This window comes from Cupressus sempervirens, chromosome 4 (assembly GCF_028749045.1).
Source record: "Cupressus sempervirens isolate cs-2001-9-10 chromosome 4, ASM2874904v1, whole genome shotgun sequence".
Lineage (NCBI taxonomy): Eukaryota > Viridiplantae > Streptophyta > Pinopsida > Cupressales > Cupressaceae > Cupressus > Cupressus sempervirens.
Genome location: NC_143121.1, coordinates 356,255,951 through 356,264,619, shown reverse-complemented (window position 1 = coordinate 356,264,619; position 8,669 = coordinate 356,255,951).

Genomic DNA, 8,669 nt, shown 5'->3' with positions numbered 1-8,669 from the left:
ACTCAACCTTTCCTCTAGGTGCTACTGTTACTTCATTTGATCAAATCCTCTTCATCAATCAAATAAATAATAGTACTTAAATCATATAAGCAATTGTCTTACCAACAAGTAGCAGGTTTGACATTGGTGACAAAACAATGATTGAAACACATTTATCATACTTATATCAATCTATTTTCAATAGTCGAGGACATAAATGTAGTGAAAAAAAGTGTTCTATATTGAAGGACCAAGTGAGGAAGAAGATGAGGAACCAATATTAGTGGAGGATAGGGAGTCAAGTAAGGAATCACATGATTCTCAACCAATTATTTCTTGTCATGCACTTTTAGGTTTTAGTGCACCACAAACTCTCAAGGTAGTGGGTTTCTTAAAGAAGTAGAAAGTAACAGTGTTGATCGACTCAGGTAGTACTCATTATTTCATCAACAAAAAGTTGGTAACTCTTCAAAATTTCTTCATATATCCAACTCCAGAGTTTAAGGTTTTGATTGTAGATGGGGTTATAATTAGTTGTTCGGGGAAGTGTCATAGCATTAAATTATCCATGTGAGAGTACCAACTTGATACCCCAATGTATGGTTGCAAAAAATATTGTTTTGGGAGTACAATGAATTACTACATTGGGAACAATTGAGATGAACTTCCAAGAACTATTCATGATATTTCAATTAGAAGGGAAGGTAGTAGAGCTTAAGGGGGTTGAGGGAAAAATCTCCACAAATGGTAAGCTCTCATAAAATGCAAAAAAGTGCTTAAGAAAGGAGCGATTGGATTTGTGGCCCAGTTATGTTCATTAATAGTCTCTCAATCTAATGCTCTTACTCATTTATATTTACAAGCAATAATTGATCATCATCTAATGATTCTTGGTGATATGCCTAAAGGAATTCCTCTTAAGAGGGATCATGACCATGCCATACAACTAGTTCCAAGGAGCTAACCACCAAACATCAGGCCTTATAGGTACCCACACATACAAAAAAGTAAGATAGAAAAAATAGTTGAGGAAATGCTAGAGGTAGGAATTATCAAGCATAGCCAAAGTGCATACTTCTTGCCTGTGGTGATGGTGCATAAGAAGGATAAAACTTGGTGCATGTGTCCAGATTATAGAGTGCTCAAGAAGTACACCATTAAAGATAAGTTTCCTATTCTAGTCATTGATGATTTTCTAGATGAATTAAATGGAGCTATGTATTTTACCAAGTTAGATCTTAGATCTGGTCATCACCAAATTTAGATTGAGGAGGAAGATATTTGTAAGAAAACATTTCAAACTCATGAGGGTCATTATGAATTTTTGGTAATGCCATTCATTCTTACCAATGCACCATCTACATTCCAAATTTTGATGAATTCTATTTTTAAGAAGTTATTGAGAAAGTTAGTGTTAGTGTTCTTTGATGATATATTGACTTATAGCAAGACTTGGGAAGAAAATTTGCCACATATAGATCAAGTATTACAATTACTTGAAGATCATCAACTCTATTCTAAGCCATCCAAGTTTGCTTTTGGTCTTAAGGAGGTGGAGTATTTGGGATACACTGTTTCACATGAAGGAGTAAAGGTCGACCCTAACAAAATTGAGGCTATCATGGAATGACCTATTCCAAAAACCATTAAGAAGATAAGGGGCTTCTTGGGATTGACAAGGTTCTATAGAATATTTGTGAATAATTATGGTCATATAACAACACCCTTCACCACTCTATTGAAGAAGGATTCTTTTCATCGAAATGAATATGCTAATGTAACATTTGAGCAATTGAAGGAGACTATGTGTACAACTCCAGTGCTTGCTGTATATGAGAAATGTTAGTGTGCTAATAGAAACAAAATTTAAATAAAGCTTCTACAAACTAAAAAAAATTCATAAACTTCAAGATAGACTAAGATGAGCTCTCAATTGAGAATATGAGCCATTAATGGGATCTCTCAATGAGAAGCTCTCTTGTTGAGTGGCTTTGTCTAAATAGATAGGATATACATTCAAGCTTTATGCTTCAAAAATGGCTTCAAATGGAGTTGGAATTTGGGTGTGAGTGTATGGTTTTGATGTAAAATGGCTTCTCAAAATGGCATTATGACTTTACTTCATGGATTGTGTTATTTTGCAAAGGGGAAGGATTCAATTTATAGGCAAGAGGCTTGAGGGATTGAGGGCTAAGATGCAAGGATGGGAAAAAGCTCATGGAGGGCTCAGATTGCATGAGAAGAGAGCACATGGATTGTGCTTCCTTACAGCCAGTCAAGGAGTGACACATGTCACAGGGTGAGAGGATGGAGGAAAGAGGAAGGATGAGTCAAAAAAGGAGGCTCAAAGGATAAAATCTTCATAAAGACCCTCATAATGACTTGTAAGAGCAATAAAAGGGCTTGGAAGAGTCATTTATGGCCTAGTGGGCTTCATAAAGTTTTATGGTTGAGATATTTTCAGGGAGATGAGAGCAATTTCGACTTGGGCTTGATTAGGAGGGTTTTAAGCTTGCTTAGGATTGTGCAAATGATTAGAGGATGGATTAGAATGGTTTAGGATTAGCTGAGGGATAAGCAAGTGGATGACATTTAATGAGGGTGGGTGAAGCAGGAGATATTTGTTAACTTTGGCTTGGGTTAGTAAGTCTTAACCCATTTTTAAGGAATGTGACAAGGTTAGGAAGGGATTAGGATTAGGTTTAAAGACATCTTCTAGAAGAGTCTAGATTTTGGATGAGGATAAAGACTTTCTAGAATAGTCTAGAATTTCCTAGGATGAGGATGAAGACTTTCTAGAAGAGTCTAGAACTTCTTAGGAGGAGGATAAATTAGATTTTTAGGAGATAAATAAAGTTTTATTTATTTCAAGGGTTTGGGTTGAGGAGATATTTATTAAAACTTTTTTAATAAACATGAGGATTAATATTTAATCTTAATTAAATATTTTGAGTTGGGATTAGGGGTAGGAAATGATGGGATTAGCCTTTAATTAAAATTAAAGAAGGATTAGAAGATTTTGGAAGAGGTTAGTGGTCTTAAGGAAATTGGCCAAGTTTTGGGTAAATTTTTTTTAAATTTTTTTTTTTGGGTTTTTTGGTCAATTTATTAATTAAATAATTAATAAATAAGGAAATAATGCTTAAATAAGATTTAAACATTTTTGGGAGGGATTCCTTAATTAAATATTTTTAATTAAGATAAAAGGATTTAATGGCATAAAAATAAATAAATTAATTAAATAATTAATTAATTAATACATGATGATGTCATCAGGAATTTTTCAGAGAATAAAAATACTTTATTTTCTAAAGGTTTTTAGGTGTCTACACTTGCCACTCTAGACTTCACTGAGGAATTCATTGTGGAATGTGATGCTTCTAGAAATTGGATAGGAATAGTTCTCATGTAAGAAGGTCGACCAATTTCTTTTGCAAGTCATTAATTAAAGGGTAAAAATCAGCTCAAACCTATTTATAAGAAGGAAATGCAAGAAATCTTGCATGCAGTTAAACAATAGAGGCCTTATTTAATGGGTCAACACTTCAAGGTTGAGATAGATCATGATAGCCTAAATTTTTTTTTGGAATAAAGACTATCCTCTAAAGAACACATAAAAATGAGTTTCTAAGATGTTGCGACAAGAATTTGAGATTGTCTATAAGAAAGGGAATGGAAATATTGTGGTCAATGCACGATCTAAGAAGGATGAAAAAGATTAAGCCTTATTGTGTGCCCTTTCAATAGTACACGCAAATTGGGTGGGAGAAGCTGAAGTAGAGTGGCAAAATAATTTGGCAACAAGTAATCTCATCCAATAATTAAAAAGTGATCCTAGTAGTTTAGATAAGTTTTTTTTGAAGGGGGATGTTCTTTGGTATAAAGTGTGCTTGTATTTGTGCAAGAATTCCACTCTTAAACACAAGATTCTCAAAGAGCTACATGAATCTCTAGTTGGTGGTCATTCAGGAATTTTGAAGACATATCATTAGGTCAGTAAAGGTTTTTTTTTTGGGAAGGGATAAAAGGTGATGTTAAAACATTTGTGGCTAAATGTTTGGTTTGTCAAAGAAATAAGGGGGAGACAACTAAGCCACCAGGTCTCTTGCAACCCTTATCTATTCCTAGCCAGTATTGGGAAGAGGTATCCATGGAATTCATCATAGAGCTTCCCAAATCTAAAGGTCATAATGTCATCATGGTCGTAGTTGACCGCCTCACTAAATATGTGCATTTCATTGCATTATCACATCCTCTTATAGAAAATACAGTGGAAATGTTTTTCTTGGAGAATATCCAAAAGCTACATGGTACACCTAAGGTTATTGTTAGTGATCTCGATCCTATCTTCACTAGTCACTTTTGGAAATATTTATTCTCATGTTTGGGTACTTAATTGGCTCATAGTTCTTCATGCCATCCTCAATTAGATGGACAAACTGAGATTGTTAATAAATGTTTTGAAGGATATCTATGTTGTTTCACTTTAGAGAAATAATCTCAATGGGTAGATTGGAAACCACTTGCAAAATGGTGGTACAATGCTTCTTTTCATAGCTCATTAAAACTGTCTCCATTTTTTGCACTTTATGGATATCACCCTCCTTCCATTACATCATCAATAAAAGTGTCACCAAGAGTTTAGGCAGTAGAGGACCACTTGCTTCATCAATAATAGGTACTTTCAGGACTCAAGGATAATTTAGCTATGGCACAAAATTGAATGAAACAATAGGAAAACCAACATTGTAGTGAAAGAAATTTTGAAATTAGGGATTTGGTATTCTTGAGATTGGAGCCTTATAAACAATTCTCAATGAAGCAACCAATAAAAGAATAATAAGTTGTCTCCAAGATATTATGGGCCATACTAAATCATGAAAAATATTGGCGGTGTTAAGCTAGAGTTGCCACCAACAACAAAGATACATCCAACTTTTCATGTTTCTTATTTGAAGAAGGTAATTGGGAAGAATATTCCTACTCAAACAGTACTACTAGAGCCTTATGAAGAAGGAAGAATAACTTTGGAACCAGAGTGCATTCTTCAAGCATGTAAGGAGAATCTAAGGAATAGAATCCTCACTCAATATCTCATCCAATGGAAGAATTTACTAGTTGAAGAGGCCACATGGGAGGGTGAGGAGTTCATTCAAAAGAATACACACTTGGTTAGAATTGAGAACAATGCTTCTTTGAAGAGAGGGGGCATGTTATGCCCTTAATATTTGTAGTGCTTGCCCCTAGTTTGCATTTTGTTATCATTGTTGAACTTTTTTTTAGAGCTAGTTTCATGTTGCTGGTTAGCAGCATTGTCTTGAGATTATCAGATAATTGTCCTATGGATTTTGTCTATTATGTGATGAGATCACTTAGACTTTATATTTCATGTATGCATGATGATTATTGCATTGCTTTCAGTTATTAATGATGATTAGTAAGATGATTTATTATCATGTGTTTTATTATGGATACTTACCCCATACTTGCATGTGTATGGTGTGCATGTTTTCTTTGCGTGTTTGCTTTTGTATGGCATGTCTGATGTGGTTAAGGAAGGGAGTCGTAGTCACCTGCTAGTTGGGATCTACACGATGCACCACTTCCTGCCATTGCCTGTCTAGTTTAGTATATATTGTGCTTATACATGTGTGGTTTTTATGCAGGTTGCAGGTACCGGGTATCGACTTCCCTGAATTGCCAGGATGAGCGTACCCTATCACACTATCTCAATGATAAGAGAGGGGAGATAAATTCTCAAGTCCAAATCCCAATCCTTTAAGCGATTTGTTCTAATTGGAAAATTAGGACAAGTATCTGAGTTGAGTACCCTCTGAATACGTTGGATAACGTAATTCATGATATAAACCCTTGGTTTGATTTTGTATGTATTTTGGCTATGATAGATTTTCATATTTTTACCTCGTGAGTCTTTGATGTATTTTCTATTAATTAAGCCTAATTAAAAGATTTAATTAATGGTTTAATTTAATGAAAAATTAATATGATATTTTAATATCTATTTTATTTAATTAATTGGGAAATTAATTAAATAAAATAATTAAATTGGAAGATAAAAGTTATAATATTAAATTTGGAATGTGACAACATTTATTTTAATAATAATATATTTGGAGTTCATTTTTAAATAAATGTCTAAATAATATTATTATTAAAGTTAATAAATATTTTAGCAATTAAGTTTTGGAAAATGAAATTTAAAAGTGGAAAATATATTTTAAATTATTAAAAGATTTTAGTTTTCATGTGATTAAAATATAAATATATTAAGATTGAAAAGTGAAATTATTAAAGTGCATGAGATTTAATAAATTAATTAATTAAATTGGAAAGAGTAAATTAAATATTATATTAATTAATGTGCATTATTTTAATATTTGCTCACATAGGAGTTTGTGAATTCTTGAGAGTTGTCATGTAGATAACACTGGAGTTTGCACTCTAAGAATGCACTAGTTGTCTACAATTAGAAGTTAGCATTTTTATTTGAGCACATGGTGTCTACAACCTTAAGATTTATCTAGAAGGTTGGAGAAGGCCCATGCTTGGTTGTCATGCTTATCTTCTAGTTGTTTCTAGAGACACTCTAGATGCATCTTAGAGGCCTTTAAATTGAGGCTCTCCTAGTGTGTTTGGACAAGCAAAAATAAAAGCAGAAGTAGTAGCGCAATGGAAGCTACAAGCTACAAGCTTTAAATGGAAGCTTCAAAGCTTACATGTATTGGAGAAGCTCATATGCCCATATGTTCCTACATGCTACTATGCTTCTTCTAGCTCTTCTAGTCACTTGGAGGATTCGATTGGCTTGGATCTTGGAGGAATCACGGATGACAGAGAAGGAAGAGATTTCCTATGGACTTCTGAGACATGGGGGATTAGCATCAGTGTCCAGGTGCACTCGTGATAATCACATATTCTCTTTGCACCATTTTTCTTCCTGTCTTCATCATGTTTGTTATATGAGTCCGATTATATACCATGAATGAAATTGCAATTTGAATCAGAATCTAGATATGTATTTATTTGGTTGAGAAGGAAACATTAGAAAACCCTAGATCCGATTTAAGAGACATTAGATCTAAACGGGTTTGGGTTTGAATTATAATCCTATTGAGAATGATGATTTCAAATCTATAGTTAAACCTATTGGAATGAATTAATGGATATGTTTTGAAAACAATTATTTAAAAGGAAAAAATTCTTGTTTAGAAAAGCCTCTAAATCTGAGTGTTCATTTTCCTTTATAAATCTGCATATAAATAATTATATATATATTTTAAATGCAGCAAATTGTGTATATATATATATATATACATACATGTATGTATATACATATATATATACATATATACATATATGTATATATATTTGTGTAAAGTCGAAATGAAAAACTTTATAAATCCGAACCGCAAAACGTTACTACAAACGTTTTATAAATGAAATTATATATATATGGATGGGCGAGGTTTTAACCACCGCACCCCCCCCCCCTCTCCATCCCTTTACGGGCGGCGGTACCGGATGCAGGCTCTGCGTGATCGCAGAGTACCTGCATCATCGCAGGGTACCTGCGATCCGCAGGCCGCACGCATTGTGGCTAGCGGTTATCCGCCTTTGATTTAAGGAATGTACATTGTTTGTAATATTATATATTATGTTATAACATTTTTAAATATGGTTTAAAAAAAATATATATATTTATTAATCAATGTTAATATTTGTTATTAATTAGTTTTAATGTTATAATGTGATAAAGATTTAACATTATAAATATAAATATATATATATATATATATTTGTTAATAATGGAATATGATAATTAAATTATATATATATGTTAATAACTAAGATTAAGTATGGTTTATTAATTTAATAATAATTTGTTAATTATTATTAAATTGAAAAGAGATATTGAATTCGTTAGAGATATTGGATTCCTTAGGACTTTTATAACATTTAATATGTATTAAATAACATTTAATATATATTAAATAATTGGGTGATGGTAATTTTAAATTACGAGATGATTTTAAATTAAGTGACTCAAATTTTATTAATATTGGACAATGGGTCACTGTTACATTTTGACCTTGTCATTTATTTATTAATGTTTGTTGGGTCTAATAAACTATTAATAAATAATGGTTTAAATAATAGTATAAATGGCTAATTCGATTAGAATTAATCTAGAAGAGATTATTTAATGATTGAAGTTTTGTAAAGACATTAGTTTTTGGATTTGAAGTATAATTGATTTTAATCAATTAATGAGTTGTCAATATAATTAAATGCGATAGAGATTTATCTAGGAAATGATTATCATTGATACAAAATTGTTAAGAAAGATGAATGTAGTCATTATGGATAAGATTTCCAAAATAACTTGTTAATATTATTATTAAAATATTAATATTTGTGTATTGGATTGAAGTTGACTTTGACATACAAACTATTGTTAGTCAACTAATACTCATTGAGTTGATGGTTTGGTTGTGAAATTATTAATTAAATCAATTAACTAGAACTAATTGGATTTAATTAATAATTAAGTTATGTAATAGAGATTCAATAGATATAATTCTTTTAACGAGATTGTAGATTATCTATATCAAAGTTGATAGGTCTTATTCTTATGACTTGAATTATGACCTTAGATGTTGAGAACTATT